Source organism: Hyla sarda, chromosome 1 (genome assembly GCF_029499605.1).
Source record: "Hyla sarda isolate aHylSar1 chromosome 1, aHylSar1.hap1, whole genome shotgun sequence".
NCBI lineage: Eukaryota > Metazoa > Chordata > Amphibia > Anura > Hylidae > Hyla > Hyla sarda.
In genome coordinates this window covers 30,373,186-30,388,517 of record NC_079189.1, presented here as the reverse complement: position 1 = coordinate 30,388,517, position 15,332 = coordinate 30,373,186, and the positions used below count along the sequence as shown (strand labels likewise).

The 15,332-nt window shown below is 44.7% G+C and overlaps 1 protein-coding gene across 2 annotated transcripts in view; it reads right to left on the bottom strand.

Annotated features, from left to right (window-relative positions):
• The window catches only part of SMOX (spermine oxidase), a 40,553-nt gene extending 28,257 nt beyond the window's left edge, over positions 1 to 12,296 (bottom strand). Inside the window, exons 1-2 of one of the 2 annotated variants that reach the window (XM_056553684.1) lie at positions 12,160 to 12,229; positions 1,644 to 1,687 (exon numbers count right to left, since the gene is read on the bottom strand). The gene's annotated coding sequence lies outside the window, so the exon portion shown is untranslated. Of the gene's footprint in view, positions 1 to 1,643; positions 1,688 to 12,159 lie in introns of both variants that reach the window. The other variant, XM_056553683.1, reaches the window with a different exon arrangement.
• Positions 12,297 to 15,332: the final 3,036 nt, after the last annotated feature.

Below are 15,332 nucleotides of genomic sequence, written 5' to 3'. Positions count from 1 at the left end.
CTAAGAATTGCTCATAGCAACCAATCAGATCGCTTCTTTCATTTTTAACAAGGCCTCTGCAAAATGAAAGAGGAGATCTGATTGGTTGCTATGGGCAACTTTTAGTCTGGACAGGTTTTGATAAATCTCCCCCCATGTGTGTCCCCATGATAATCGTTCCGATTCCTATGGTTTGGAAAGGTCAGTATTATTGAAGGGACAAGTCAACAATTTCGTAGACTCAGCAGCTCAGTGTTGGCATGGCAACCAATCAAGATGGCATCTGTGTGGCACCAGGGCATTGATGATGGCAGATATAAACTGGCTCCCGTCACTTCAATAAAACTGCTATACCACAAACAGCCTGAGGACAGGTGTGGTGCTGTTTGTTTAAATAAGTCAGCTTTTTTTCTAATCCTGGATAACCTTTTTAGGCCATGTTCACACTACAGAATGTCAGCACGGAAAATCTCAGTGCGGACATTCCACAAACCGCAGGCGCTGGAAAGTACAGGAATGCGCCGTCTCAGACAACCAGTGTGTGCAGAGTCCGCAGAAAGAGTGACAGGGTTCATTCTTTCTGCAGATACAGAAGACTGAATCTCCGTGCCAAAAACATTGGCTACGGAAATGTTGGAGTGTGCACAGCCCAACAGAATCCCATTGAATTCAATGGGACTATGCTGCAGCGGAATCTCCGTGCTGAATTCCAATCCGGAAATTCCAACGTGTGAACCTGGCCTTAACACCTTCCTTTAGGGTACGTTAACAGGGGCGGATTACTTGCAGAATTTCTGAAGCGTATTTGCTGCGGAAAATCCACAGCAGATAATCTGCTACCATTGAATTCAATGGGTCCGAAGGAAAATCTGCAAGACTGCCTCTATTGCGGATTTTCTGATGACCCATTGAAGTCAATGGTAGCAAAATCCGCTGCGGATTTTCCGCAGCAAATACGCTGCGTAAATTCCGCAGGTAATCCGCCCGTGTGTACGTACCCTAAAGGAGTACTGTAGTGTTAGACACTTATACCCTATCCACAGGATAGGGTATAAGTGTATGATCGCGGGGGTCTGAGCGCTGGGACCCCCTATGATCTCCCATACGGCGAGATGTCATGCCCCCTCCATACAGCTCTATGGGAGAGGCTGGGATGCACGAATGCCACTCCCTAAAGATACATGGAGGGGGGAGTGTCGGATGAGGAGTCATGCTGCTGCCGACACAACTCCTGCACGGGAGAGCCCTGGCAGAGCCGGGGCGCCGTACAGGAGATCGCAGGGGTCACAAGCGATCAGTGTCTAGGGCTCCAGAATTTTTTTTTTTTTGCACTTTAAATTTTCCAGCTACAGACCTACACGAGAGCTCATTTTTTGTGTCACCAATTGCACTTTGTATTGACCTCACTCATTCTACCCATTTAAAAAAAATTTAATTAAATTGTTTTGTGAAAATTAAAACAAAAACGCCATTTGGTAAATTTGGGGGCTTCCGTTGCTACGCAGTGCACCTTTCTGGTAAAATTGACACATTATTCTGTAGGTCTATATTATACAAATTATCACTAATTTGTATAGTTTTGAATGCTTTTTATCATTTATTTAATGGTACATGAAGCGACCAAAAATACACAATTCTGTTTTATTTGCATTTACGCCACTGACCGTGCAGATTGAAGAGTACTCTGGTGCAGTATTCCTGCTCCGTCCTGCAAAAAAAAAAAAATATATTAAAATAAACCATCTCTCACCTTCCTGGGTTCCCACGGAGCGCCACTACATCTGATCGGTCCTCCGGTCCATCCTCTTCATACTACCGTGTGAACGAAGCGTCACATGGCGCTCAGCCTATCACCGGCCGCCGCGATATTCTGCCTCGGCCCATAATAGGCTGAGCGCCATGTGACGCTTCGTTCACACGGAAGTATGAAGAGGATGGACCGGAGGACCGATCAGATGTAGTGACGCTCCGCGGAAACCCAGGAAGGTGAGGGATGGTTTACTTTCATTTTTTTTTTGCAGCCCGGGCAGGATGGAGCAGGAGTACTCTGCACTAGAGTACTACTTTAAATAATGTAACAGTAAGGCCAGGTTCACACTTGCGAAGCTCCAGACTGAAATCATCAGTCCGGAGCTTCTGAGTGCGGCCAGTGCCGGCTGAATCAATAAGCATTAGGACCGCGTGGACATTGCTGTCCCTGTAGATTGCAATGTCTGCGGAGCAGAAATACACCGGAAATGGGACTCTGCTGCACTGGAATTTCTAAAAGAAATGAACACAGCGCAATAGTTTGGATATTTCCGCACGCAGCCATACCACATGTGTTTATTTTTGTTTACATTATTTTATTCACAAAAGGGGGGGGGTCTGATTCAAACCTTTATTAGGGAAGGGGCTTATTCACAATTAACTTTTTTTTTTTAAAACACTTTATTGGGAACTACATGCAATGTTGTGATTGCATATACTAAATGCTTTGCTGTAGAATAACACTTATTAGGGTTATCAGCGCTCCCTGCATTGAATAAGTGCCGATTGGATGGAACAGAGGCAGGTAGGGACCCTGTGCACTCAGCTGATTGGGACCCTGCAGTTTCATCGTGGTGGTCCCTAAATTTCCCACATTTAGATGTCGCATTCAAACGTTTATCGTGGCATCTAAATGATCAATGCCAGACATTTCCCCAAACAGCAATGTCCAGCATTAGCCGTGGGTCCTGGCTGCCGATAACAGCCGGGACCCACCGAGTACGAAGTGCTCTCAGCTCCTGAGCATTCCTTAAACTGCGGAAGAGGGGGCACACTTTCATTCTATCGGGGAGATTTATCAAAACCTGTGCAGAGGAAGAGTGGTGTAGTTGCCCGTAGCAACCAATCAGATTGCTTCTTTCATTTTCCACAGGCCTCTTTAGAGGCCTGTGGAAAATGAAAGAAGCAATCTGATTGGTTGCTATGGGCAACTACACCACTCTTCCTCTGCACAGATTTTGATAAATCTCCCCCTAGGTCCTTAAAAGGGGTTAAGGATACTGGTTAGGAACAGCAACTTTAAGCCAAGACTTCTAGGGCTGGAAACCAGGAGAGGAATAGTTAATAGCACCCAACCTGAGCCAGGAAATTACAACATCAAAATTACCTCCAAAGCAAACAATCGGGGGATGACGCACCCTCTGAATAATTCATACATCACTTCATACACGTCACGAAACCAAGGAGCAAAGATTACAGCTCCATTGAGAAATCACAAATACAATCCACTGTGATCTGGTTCTTCGACTGGGTAGATAGACATCCTATTCTGTTGGTGAACCGGGAAGCTCAGGATGAACACAGATGCAATTGAAGGACATTTTGGGAACAAAGCAAAGCAGATGGGAAGAGGGCAGTCACATTAAAGAATTCAATCGATTTCTGAAATGCAACTTTTCTATCCCTGACACAATAACCCAGTGTTACCCATCCAGGGGGCCTCCAGCTATACAAAACTACACCTGACCCTTCCCTCCACAGACAGGACAGGAGGCCGCCATAAACCTCTGACAGCGGTGGTGGCTCACCTGACTTTAGACTAAGGTGTATAAATGGGACCTCCACTCGTGATGGTGGGGGGGTTCCAGAAGTCGTCAGAACCCAACTAATTAATTAGGTATCTCCTATTCTATGGACCAGTGGAGCTTTGCACATTAAAGGGGGTACTCCGCCGCACCAGCAATATTTTTCTCCGAACACTTGGAGCGTGCGTCCATGCTCGTGCTGTCTCGGCCACGCCCCTCCCATAGACTTGCATTGAGGGGGCGTGGCATTATGAGGGGTGTGGCCGTGACAGCACGATCCCCGCACTCAGTGCTCTAAATTATTGCTGGGTGCCGCACAGAGATTGTGGGGGTTCCAGCGGCAGGACCCCCATGATCAGACATCTTATCCCCTATCCTTTGGATAGGGGATAAGATTAGAGATGAGCGAACTTATAGTAAATTCGATTCGTCACGAACTTCTCGGCTCGGCAGTTGATGACTTTTCCTGCATAAATTAGTTCAGCTTTCAGGTGCTCTCGTGGGCTGGAAAAGGTGGATACAGTCCTAGGAGACTCTTTCCTAGGACTGCATCCACCTTTTCCAGCCCACCGGAGCACCTGAAGGCTGAATTAATTTATGCAGGATAGGTCATCAACTGTCGAGCCGAGAAGTTCGTGACGAATCGAATTTACTGTAAGTTCGCTCATCTCTAGATAAGATGTCTAGGGGTGGAGAATCCCTTTAAGAGTGGTACCTGCTTTAAGAATTTTTTCCCCCCATTGCATAGCTGGGGGGGGGGGGGGGGGGGGGGGGGGATTGTTTCCATGAGAATTAAAGGGGTACAGTGATCCCTCAACATACGATGGTAATCCGTTCCAAATGAACCATTGTTTGTTGAAACCATCGTATGTTGAGGGATCCGTGCAATGGAAAGAATAGGAAGGTATACTCACCTGTCCCCGCTGCTCTGGACGGTCACCGCTGCCCTGGATGTTGCCCTCCATCGCTGTCGCCACGTCCCCCGGGTGTCCCAGACGCTCCGAAAATCTCTGCTTCCCCGGGATCCTTGCCGCTGCCATCATGTCACTATGCATGCCACTCCTATTGGATGATGGGACGGCATGCGCAGCGACGTGATGACAACGATGCAGAGCAACCGCGATGCAGGGGATCCTGAAGAGGACGCTCCGGAGCCCCGAGGACAGGTAAGAGACCAACATCGGAGCACACGGGGCACCGTAAACGGCTATCCGGTGGCAGCTGAAGCAGTCTGCGCTGCCGGATAGCCGTTTATGCGATGGCCCCGACATAAAAAAGCATCGTATGTTGATGCTGCCTCTGAGAGGCCATTGTATGTTGAAGTTATCGTATGTCGGGACTATCGTGGGTCGATGGGGTGGGGGGGGGGGGGGGGGCACTGTACTCTGTCCCTAGACATCTCATCCCCTATCCAAAGAATAGATCTCCCTGAAGCACCCGGCATTCTGTGCCAGGTGCTGCTTCAGTCTCGGAAACGCTGGGCTGGAAAGCGCTCTTCTCCCGGCTAATTTTAGGGCTCTGTTATATAACTACATGTAAAGTAGTAGTGTCGGGAAAAGAACAGAATACTACCAGACGGAGACATTATCTGCGGACCAATGTATGGGCTTACCTGGCACCTTCTTAGTACTCAACTGATGATCAATAGTTCGCGCTACACAAATTAAAATATATTATGGGTGTTCACTAATGGCTTTGCTCCCCCAAACAGTATGGTGAGGTGGTACAATACAGTCAAGCCATACGTTCCTGATCCAGTGTTCTGAACATCTTAAGTGCCAAACGTTAGGAACATTAGGGGCACCACAACTGGCAACTGTCAGGTACTGACCAATGAAGGTCCATGTGTCCCGACTCCCAATCGGTCTATAAATGGTGGTCAACATACAGATTGGGAACGGACACAAGAGACCCAAAGTCAATGGGCAATTTTAGGTCTTACCAATATCAAGTGATACCGGTGACCACTCCAGATGCTCATATGCACAGTGTAGAAAAGTTGGAAATCAGGTGATCAAAAAGTGAAGAAGCGGGCATCATCTGCCAAGGAACCATCTTACAACACTACTTGAATCTTTGCCCATTGGAAAGGTGCAGTAAAGGAAGGAGGGTAGGAGTCCCACCACAGTCTGCCTAGATTACCGAAAATGGAAGCTCCATGTACAGTGGTCCCTCAACATACGATGGTAATTCGTTCCAAACGACCCATCGTTTGTCGAATCCATCGTATGTTGAGGGATCCGTGCAATGTAAAGTATAGGAAGCTGTGTTCACCTGTCCCCGCCGCTCTGGACCGCGTCCTCACCGCTCCCGATGCTGTCCCAGGGGCTCCCGATGCTATCCCGCTGCTCCGGTGTCTTCTTCGCGATCCTCCGGTGTCTTCCGCATCTTCTGCAGGGTCCGGGCCTCGCTTTCTGGTGACGTTATTACGCTGCTGCGCTGCGTGCGTAGTGACATAATAATGACGCCGGAAAACGAGGCCCGGACCCTGGAGAAGATGCGGAAGACGCCGAAGGATCGCGAAGTGGACCCAGAGCAGCGGGAATAGGTAAGCGAACCTGCCCGGGATGCTTAAACTGCTATTCGACAGCAGCTTAAGCATTTTGCGCTGTCGGATAGCAGTTAATGCGATGGCCCCGACATATAAAAGCATCGTATGTCGATTTTATCATATGTCGGGGCCATCGTAGGTCGGGGGGTTACTGTACTTCGGACCTCATGTACCCAAGGTCATATAAAAAAAAAAATTTTAAAAAATTCTGACCTGTGGCTATAGGAAAAGAAAACATATTTCCACCAAGTTCCTGTATATTCTAGAGCAGTGGTCTCCAACCTGCGGACCTCCAGATGTTGCAGAACTACAACTCCCAGCATGCCCGGACAGCCTTTGGCTGTCCGGGCATGCTGGGAGTTGTAGTTCTGCAACATCTGGAGGTCCGCAGGTTGGAGACCACTGCTCTAGAGTATGGCTTTTTATACCAGAAGAACTGAATGTAAGGCTGCATTCACACCATGTTTTTGCCATACAGTTCCCGAATACGTTTTTTCTATGTGAAAACCGTACGGAACCGTATGCATTGACTCGCCATTGAAAACAGTATACCAAATGATGCATCAGGTTGTGTCCGTTTTACATCTTATACGGTTTTGTCAGTTTTTTTTTTTCCCCGTACCCAAAACCGTATTCTACCACGATTTTTGGTCCGGTTGAAAAACTGTGTTAAACCGTATAAGTTTTAATTTTTTAAATTTTTTTTTTTTTTTTACATGGAAGTCAATGAGAACTGTACAGAGCCGTACGGTTCCAACCAGTTTGCACCATACGGTTTTTGACTTTGCACAGTTTTTTTTCTTGGAATTTCAATCAAACAAGTGAAACTTTACTCATAATGGAGTGAAAAGTTAAAACGTATACTTAAAAAAAAAAAAATTAAATTAAATTAAAAAAAACGATGCAACCAGACCTTTTTCAAACCGTATATGGGTTACAATTTGTATACACATTTTGATCGTTGAGTTTTGTCCGGTTTTGATGAATCCGTTTTTCATCAAAACCTGATACGGGAACTGTATTGCAAAAACGTGGTGTGAATGCAGCCTAAGAGAAAACCCTAAATAACGCTTTCCCTGCTGCATAAGCCGAGAAAGCACAAAATATACTTCAAAGCCCATTTCCTGCACAGATAGTAAAATGCCAACCCCATACATGGATAGTAAGGCCTCTGGGCAACGCGTCGTAATCGAGGCCCCTGGCCATATTGCATCTGATGACATAACCCCCTCCCTCCGCCCTTTTCTTCTACATAAAAGGACATTTCTAGGAACGGTCACACAAGGACAATACGCCACGTACTGTACAATTACTGGGAAAGAGAGAAGACCACAGTATGCCTGAGTCAGCATTGGTGTCGTCACATCCCAACCTTACCGCACAGTATAGATGAACGAACTTACAGTAAATTCGATTTGTCACGAACTTCTCGGCTCGGCAGTTGATTACTTTTCCTGCATAAATGTGTTCAGCTTTCTGGTGCTCCGGTGGGCTGGAAAAGGTGGATACAGTCCTAGGAAAGAGTCTCCTAGGACTGTATCCACCTTTTCCAGCCCACCGGAGCACCCGAAGGCTGAACTAATTTACGCAGGATAAGTCATCAACTGCCGAGCCGAGAAGTTCGTGACGAATCGAATTTACTGTAAGTTCGCTCATCTCTACCGCACAGCACAAACAATAGAACGACCATTGCAATACAACTGCAGAAGAGAATGGTGCAGGTAAAAAGGTAACAGCAAAGTCTACCTGAGGCCATACAGTAACCCCCCGACATGTGATGGCCCCGACATATGATAAAATCGACATACGATGCTTTTATATGTCGGGGCCATCGCATTAACTGCTATCTGACAGCGCAAAATGCTTAAGCTGCTGTTGGATAGCAGTTTAAGCATCCCGGGCAGGTTCGCTTACCTATTCCCGCTGCTCCGGGTCCACTTCGCGATCCTCCGGCGTCTTCCGCATCTTCTCCAGGGTCCGGGCCTCGCTTTCCGGCGTAGTTATTACGTCACTACGCACGCCGCGCCGGCGCAGCAGCATAATAACGTCACTAGAAAGCGAGGCCCGGACCCTGCAGAAGATGGGGAAGAAGCCGGAGGATCGCTAAGAAGACACCGGAGCAGTGGGACAGCATCGGGAGCCCCTGGAACAGCATCGGGAGCAGTGAGGACCTGGTCCGGAGCGACGGGGACAGGTGAGTATAACTTCCTATACTTTACATTGCACGGATCCCTCAACATACGATGGACTCGACAAACGACGGGTTGTTTAGAACGAGTTACCATCGTATGTTGAGGGACCACTGTATAACACGTAACAAAGAAACCTACATCCAGATAATAACACGTAAGAACCACAATGGAGTCCTCAGAGTGGAGGAGATGAAGGAGGAAGACCATAGTATGGACCAAATTCAACTACGAGAATTAAAGGGGGACTCCGGTGGAAAACATTTTTTTTTTTTTTTTTTTATCAACTGGTGCCAGAAAGTTAAACAGATTTGTAAATTACTTCTATTAAAAAATCTTTACCCTTCCAGTACTTTTTAGCAGCTGTGTGCTATGGAGGACATTCTTCTCTTTTTGAATTTCTTTTTTGTCTTGTCCACTGTACTCTTTGTTGACACCTCTGTCCGTGTCAGGAACGATCCAGAGCAGGAGAAAATCCCCATTGCAAACATATACTGCTCTGGACAGTTCCTGACACTGACAGAGGCGTCAGCAGAGAGCAATGTGGACAAGACAAAAAAGAAAAAAAAGAAAAAAAAAATTTCCTCTGTAACATACAGCTGCTAAAAAGTAATGGAAGGGTATTTTTTTTTTTTTTTTTTTTTTTTTTTTTTTTAAATCAACTGGTGCCAGAAAGTTAAACAGATTTGTAAATCACTTCTATTAAAAAAATCTTAATATTTCCAGTACTTTTTAGGGGCTGTATATCAAAGAGAAATCCAAAAAAGAAATGCATTTCCTCTGTTGTCATGATCACAGTGCTCTCTGCTGACCTCTGCTGTCCATAGCAGGAAAAAAAATCCCCATAGCAAACATATGCTGCTCTGGACAGTTCCTAAAATGGACGGCAGAGGTCAGCAGAAAGCACTGTGGTCATGACTGATTTCTCTTTATATATGTATACAGCCCCTAAAAAGTACTAGAAGGACTAAGATTTTATATTTTTTTTTAAATAGAAGCGATTTACAATTCTGTTTAACTTTCTGGAACCAGTTGATCAAAAAAAAAAAAAAAAAATTTTAAAAGTTTTCCACAGGAGTACCCCTTTAACACCAGTGTAATCTTTTCTAAGGGGGGGGGACAGTAGATTATAAAAGGGAACTGGTGGAGGGTGATTAGTATCACCAGGTTTGATTCATTTTGGCAACTGCCGGGGCATCTGATGCCCCGGCAGTCACCAAAATGAATCAAACCTGGTGATACTATTGTCTGCCCCTAGTGGTCAGGGCACACACTACAGGCTTATTAGCTCTTACTTGGAAGCAATGGTTACTATACCACCAAATATTGACCGGTTGTAGTGATCACTATCTTCACACACAGATCATTCAAGCATAAAAAAGATAAAAAAAAATAAAAATTATAAAAAAAAAATCATTTTAATTTTTTGTTTGCAATTTTTCCTAATTTTTATTTTTACCTTTTTTTAAATTCGTTTTATTTTATTTTATGTATTTTTTTATATATTTTTATTTTTTTAATAATTTTTTTTAATTTATTTTTATTATTTTTAAAATTATTTTTATTATTTCACCAGCAAACATAATCCATTCTCCTTAACTACTGCAACCCTGACCTCTCCTTTTGTGGTCAGATTCTCATTCTCTTATCTGACCAGGCATGTCCGGCTACAAAAATATATGTCACTGAACCACAAAAGTACAGCACATTATCCACACACAAACATTTTTTTTTTTTTTGCAATAAATTAGTTCTCCAGATAGTGTACCATCATCATTCTAAGTGATGGTGGGAGAACAAAAAAATAAATAAATAAATAAATAAAAAAAAAAGATTTTAAACCCTGAAAATTAAAAATCTTATCTTTTTAAAACAGGTCCACCCAATGAGACTATTCCACATGTGCACAAACCTTCGTACATTGTACACAGGCTGCAGGGCACAGATGTGAAACCCTGGCACTAATGTGTTATCGTTCTCGCGCTATGTGACCGCACAGATGTGGCGTGAACGCTGGATGCCATTTAATGGCAGCATCAAGACTCTCGTACGGCCAGTAGATGGTGAGCTTAGTGGATCAGGCAATGGAATAAGGAGAATTATGGACAGGGTAGCCATGTTGCGTAAAAAAACAGTAAGATTCATAAAAATTTATATATATTTTGTGTGCTTGTAAAAAAAAATATATATATTTTGTTAAAAAATAAATATAAAAAAAAAGGGACAGAGATGCAGCTTACATGTATGACACAGAAAACGAGGTCACAGGAATCAGAATGAAGAAAATCCTTCAGTCGGAACAAGAGATAATGGAGAGGCGACAAAGGACAACCGTGGTTTTACCCCCCCCCCCCCCCCCCCCCCCCCCCCCATACACCTTGTCTCCCAGTAATGGACCTGGTCTCCCCCTCCCCTACCTGCACAGCTCTGGTTACGGTTTACAAGAGACCATGACACCGGCGCCTTATAATATCCAGCATATAGTGCCAGCCTATTCCATAGTGCCGTACCATCCAGTGGGCCATGCACACCAGACAATGTGGATGTATGACTAAGGGCCAGAACATGGTGTGAATACAGGCACAAAGTCACAACTGACCCCGGGGAGGGGGATGCAAGACACATAAGGGAAAACTAATGGAGGACATCATGTATACAGTGCGGTAGAACACACTGGGGCGGTGTAATATTATATGTAATGGGAAATAAATAAAGATACACATCTATGGAATGTATACAATGTATCAAACAGCAACACAAGAGGGAGATGGAGGGGGGAGTGTTTACTGCATCTTTACAGAGCAGCCATGTACACAGCCCTGGCACACACAGGGTTACACACATGGCTCAGGCACCTGGCACACATGATCACACACACAGCGTTATACACATGGGCACCTGTCACACACACAAAGGCATATACAGACACCAGGCACATATAGGGTTATACAGGCTCCCAGCAAACATAGGGTTACACACACACACACACACACACACACGGGCACCTGTCACACACACATAGGCACATATAGGGTTACACACACAGGCTCCCAGCACACACAGGGTTACACACACAGGCTCCCAGCACACACAGGGTTACACACACAGGCTCCCAGCACACACAGGGTTACACACACAGGCTCCCAGCACACACAGGGTTACACACACAGGCTCCCAGCACACACAGGGTTACACACACAGGCTCCCAGCACACACAGGGTTACACACACAGGCTCCCAGCACACACAGGGTTACACACACAGGCTCCCAGCACACACAGGGTTACACACACAGGCTCCCAGCACACACAGGGTTACACACACAGGCTCCCAGCACACACAGGGTTACACACACAGGCTCCCAGCACACACAGGGTTACACACACAGGCTCCCAGCACACACAGGGTTACACACACAGGCTCCCAGCACACACAGGGTTACACACACAGGCTCCCAGCACACACAGGGTTACACACACAGGCTCCCAGCACACACAGGGTTACACACAGGCTCCCAGCACACACAGGGTTACACACACAGGCTCCCAGCACACATAGGGTTACACACACAGGCTCCCAGCACACATAGGGTTACACACACAGGCTCCCAGCACACATAGGGTTACACACACAGGCTCCCAGCACACATAGGGTTACACAGACAGGCTCCCAGCACACATAGGGTTACACAGACAGGCTCCCAGCACACATAGGGTTACACAGACAGGCTCCCAGCACACATAGGGTTACACACACAGGCTCCCAGCACACATAGGGTTACACACACAGGCTCCCAGCACACATAGGGTTACACACACAGGCTCCCAGCACACATAGGGTTACACAGACAGGCTCCCTGCACACACAGGGTGTCCCGGGCTGTGTACCTTCCTCCTCTGCTCTGGCCGCCTCTCCTGGTGCAGCAGTCTCTTTGTTCCGCTCAGCAGTCAGGCACTATCACTGCATGGAGCAGCTCAGCCTCTGTTTATCAGCGTGCAAGACCCTCCCCCTGACTGAGGACCCTGCCTCCTCCTCCCCCTGACTGAGGACCCTGCCTCCTCCTCCCCATACACAGTGCCTCCCCTCATGAATAATACACGAACCTTCTCCCTCCTGCCATTACATATACCATAAAATACAATGTATCCCTCATATATTATACATAGATCCTCCCCATGCGCAGTACTCCCTCCTGCCTCCATCTATATATATATAACTCAACGTGTGTATGTGTGTATGTATGTATGTATGTATGTGTGTGTGTATGTATGCATGTGTGTATGTATGTGTGTATGTATGTATGTGTGTATGTATGCATGTGTGTATGTATGTGTGTGTATATATGTGTGTATGTATGTATGTATGCATGTGTGTATGTATGTGTGTATGTATGCATGTGTGTGTATGTGTATATGTATGCATGTGTGTGTATGTATGTATGTGTGTATGTATGTGTGTATATATGTATGTATGCATGTGTGTATGTATGTATGTGTGTGTATGTATGCGTGTGTGTATGTATGAATGTGTGTATGTATGTGTGTATGTATGTATGTGTGTATGTAAGTGTATGTATGTGTGTGTGTATCTATGTGTATGTATGTATGTGTGTATGTATGTATGTGTGTATGTATGTATGTATGTGTGTATGTAAGTGTATGTATGTGTGTATGTTTGTGTGTGAATGTATGTATGCATGTGTGTGTGTATCTATGTGTATGTATGTATGTATGTATGTGTGTATGTATGTATGTGTGTATGTATGTATGTATGTGTGTATGTAAGTGTATGTATGTGTGTATGTTTGTGTGTGAATGTATGTATGTATGTATGTGTATGTATGTATGTATGTGTGTATGTATGCATGTGTGTATGTATGTGTGTATGTATGTATGTGTGTGTATGTATGTGTGTATGTATGTATGTGTGTGTATGTATGTGTGTATGTATGAATGTGTGTATGTATGTGTGTGTATGTATGTGTGTATGTATGTATGTATGTGTGTATGTATGTATGTATGTGAGTGTGTTTGTATGTATGTATGTGTGTATGTATGTATGTATGTGTGTATGTGTGTGTATGTATGTGTGTATGTATGTATGTATGTGAGTGTGTTTGTATGTGTGTATGTATGTATGTGTGTGTCAGGCCCAAGGCCTGATTATGGAAACATACATGTGTTTTATAATTGCATCTATGTATAAACTAAGACCTGGGGGGTGGGGGGTCATTCAGACGGTGTATTCTGTGTTTATTGTGTATTGCATCTTATTGGGGGGGGGGGGGGGGTCTGGCTGTGTGTTTACATCTCCTTTGAAATCACGCACTCTGGTCCCATCATATAATCAACCAGTTAAGAGGGCCAGGAAGAGAGATGCCTCCCTGGTGGGATCAGAGGGGAGGGGGGAATGGAGTCTCCCTCCAAAAAAGGCAGATATATAACATTTAACAATGCTAGACTCAGGGGGGACACATGTATCAAAGATTTTACCCCTGTTTTGTGTGTATTTTTTTCCGTAAAATTTTGCGCAAACCCTTTTTTTGCGCACGTTTTGGTAGAGCATGTCCTCCAACTGTGGCTGAATCGGGGTACCTTGGAGTGACATCTATAGTACGCATGGATTTATTAACTGCATACTTTTTTTTTAAACCAAAAAAATTTTTTTTAAACCAAAAACAGCAAGAGCTGTTTTTTTTTGCGCAAATATAAGCCATCTTGGACTTAACGTAGCAAGATGCTCTAAATCATTGATTCTATTTTCCAAAGAGTGGATTGAGGAGATTACTATATTTACCCGCAATTTATGAAGGTCATTGCGCTTGATTGATACATTTAGCGCTTCTGCACATAATTTAGAATTCGGGAAAAGGGGTAAACTGCTTCTACCATACACAAATAATGATACATGTCCCCCAGGGTGTTCAATGCTGTGCAATAAGCTGACAAGACCATCCTAAGAACAGCTGGACTCTCCCTCTCATGGACTGCTATACCATCATGCTGTAAGAACTTCATCTTTTGTTGTCTGAACTTGTCTTGCTAAACTCTTTTATATATTTTTGTACCTGTATGTCATTTGTTTCTGTATTTATATATATTTAGCACTGTGATACCTTTCATCAGATTAAATGTTTAATTAATCAGCTCTGGTCTTTGATCTCTAAATATATGAGCTCACCTTTCTGAAGGAGGCTCTGGTAAAACACGTTTATCTAAGGGTTAATTTGGTGACTTGCTGGGACTAGTAGAGGATACCCAGAGGTCTGGTGGCTTTAACCCTTGCACCATCACACTCTCTCTAATGTCTTGGCTGGACCGATAGGGTGTGATCGTGACAACTGGTGGCAGCGTCGGGATATATTTAGAGATTTTTAGTGCTTGCTGGATTTTACCTGTAAGGAAATCTTAGCCCTAAAAAAAGAAATTGCATACATCTTCTTGTGTGTAAATTCCAAAGACAGAGCTCAGTGCTGGTTTAAAAGACATACAAAAAGAGTGCAAGACAGTTCTGTCCTCCCCATCTCCTGTTTTACCTCCTCTGTCTCATCTCGGAAATATGGAGGCATATCGCAAGCAGTCCAAGCCTGCACTGGAGCTAATGTGCCAAGAAAAGGACATCCCTACTGCAGGAAAGAACAAGGAAGACTAAATTTTGATGTTAATTTGTTTTCCCTTAGTCTCCTCAGCAGCACACACGGGGGGTTCCGCCCCTCTGTGAGCTAATAGGACAGAGGAATTTTTTACTATAAAAAAACAAAAAAACATAGTGAGGCACCTCCCCAAGTGCCTATATAATGCACCTGCTCACACCAGGACAGTGAGAAATTATAAAGTATCAGTAAACTGTAAAAATTTAAATACAGTAGGGAGGGATGCTTGTGCTGCTGAGGAGACTTAGGGAAAACAAATTAACATCAAAATTTAGTCTTCCCTGTCGTCCCTCAGCAGCACAAACGGGGATATAGCAAGAATAACCCCTAGGGAGGGCTCTCCTGCCTTGCAGAATTAAGTACAGTTCTAGCAAATAAAGTGTCACTAGAAAGGAACGATGTCACTCT